Source organism: Nicotiana attenuata, unplaced genomic scaffold, assembly GCF_001879085.1.
Source record: "Nicotiana attenuata strain UT unplaced genomic scaffold, NIATTr2, whole genome shotgun sequence".
Classification (NCBI taxonomy): domain Eukaryota; kingdom Viridiplantae; phylum Streptophyta; class Magnoliopsida; order Solanales; family Solanaceae; genus Nicotiana; species Nicotiana attenuata.
Window position 1 is genome coordinate 7,129 of NW_017681778.1, and position 2,347 is coordinate 9,475.

Consider the following 2,347-nt stretch of genomic DNA (forward strand, 5'->3'; position numbering starts at 1 on the left):
AAAAAGGTATCACGTATAGAAAGCATGCCTATAGGGATTTCGAAACCAAAATTGTCTCACTTATTCAAAACAGTGTTGATTTTCTTAAAACAACGACTTTTCTTTCTAAACCTACTCGCATGAACTCTGGTAAACATTTTCCAACCGATCTGCATTCTGGAACTCGTTTAGTTGTTAAACCACGTACCCTTTTCTGAAACTTTTTGTTACTTTGATATTTTCTTTTAAAATCAGCTTGTGTTTTAAAATCAGTAGTTCTATCCAACACATAGACAAAAAGGTTTAACTAATCAACTGGATCAGTCTTAGACAACTGCATTCGAGTAAGCCTAATGTAGACTTCCTGTCCAAAAATATGTGTTGAACCAGTCCGCTTATCGCTTTAATTTAATTTAAGACTAAACCAGTACGTGCAAGACATGCTAAACTCTATGGCTTTATCTGATCTTAGGAGGCTTATGTGAGCCCTACTTGCTTATTTGCTTTCCCCTCTACTTGCATTATGTGCTTTGATTGACGTCTTAGTATTTTGTCCTTTGAAAACTCTCCAAAAGGCCGCAAACCCCTCTCCCATTAGGACTAGTTAGTCCAAATGCCTCCGGGACTGATAGGATTGGGACGGGTACTAGCATGCAATAAGTAACGAGACATCCCGCGCTTTAATACCTTAATGGGGTGGGAAGGGTAGATATGGATATGATGACCACGCGATAACACCACGTGTATAAACGGTTACCGGGTATTGTGTGGGGTGATCCATATTATTTATTGATGTTCTAAATGTCAATACCACACAAGAAGGGGGGTGATTTGTGTGGTACCCAATTTTCGCTCTAGAAGAACCTGGTTCTTCTAGGTGTACTAACTACTGCTGTTTGCGGAATAATAAATACAGAAAATAAAGAACACAGAGATTTTTACGTGGAAAACACCTGGCTCAAAAGGTGAAAAAACCACGACCTACTACTCAGTAGGATTTTCCCAAACTTCCACTAAAATCACTGAGCGAAAACAGCATTTACAAAACTCTTGTAAACCTAAGGATTAACTCTAATCCCGTTGTGGCAACCAGCCTCTAACTGCTGCGACAACTTCAAGTTAACTCTAACTTGAATACTCAATATACCTATTACAATTGCTTCTAGATAAAGCTGAAAGGTACAATATGAAACACCTACTACAATTGAACTAGAAAAAAGAAAGACACATAAAACTCTTTATGGAGCTGGTTCTTCAATCTAGTTCATGTAGCTTCTAGTTTGCACACTTGAATCACACACGAACTGCTTGCAAAAAGCCTTGCTATTTTGCTCCCAATTCAGGTTTTACTTCTGCATTTTTGTGCAACCAATTTAATTTGAGAACATCCTGCAATTTATAGAGTTAGTAGATGAAGAAATAACTAGAGTTCTGATGCAACTCTTCCTTGGTGGAAGAGTTCTAGTTGATTTCAACTTCTAACTCCTTCCCTATCTTGGATAGTTTTCTCTTTTAAGGACTCCTTCTCCTTATCAATTATGCAATCTTTTCGATCAGGAGATATTAAATACACCAAGTTAAGCTTATCTCCTTCACTTGCATCCCACATGCTTGAATCTACCCGTTTTTGTGAACCTGAGGGATGGACCACTGGATGGACCTGGTTCATGTCTGAGTTCCTTTGTCAGTCTTCAAAACTAACCTTTACTTGGGCCAACAAATTTCCCCTTTTTGATGATGACAAACACTGTGCTTTTCATACACTTAGGCCCTGCCAGAACTCAGCTCAAACATCAACTCAATGTTAGAAATATTTTTCCTTTATATCACTTATCATCAAGGACCAGGTACATTAGGTTATAAACATCACTGTTCAAAGTGTAAACATCACTTGTTTAAATCACAACCTTTTTTTCCCCTTTTGGCATCATCGAAAAGTTGCATAAAAAATATGAGATAACCAGATTTTAAAACGTACTCATGGCCACTGGGGCTACTTCAAATGCAATCATGAATTAATCATTATAGATCAAGCTAAGAATTTTAACCATCAAAGAAATATAAACAAACAGTTAGAGCAAAAGGTAGTGAATTTCATTGATGATTGATAAGATTCTACCACAAAGCATAAGAAGAAATAAAAATACTGAAAACATTGTCAAAAGAAACAAAGTCCCGAATAGGGTCACTGGTTGATCTACACTAGGTTAGGATTTAAGGCTTGGAAGAGGTAGGGGCTGGGTTATTTGCTTGGAGAAGTTTCAGCATGTCTTGAAGAATTCCATCATTCTTCTCCTTTTCCCTTGCAAGTTCAGTTCTGAGAACATCTCTCTCAAATTCTACCTCAACCAATCGTGTCTTCAGCCTT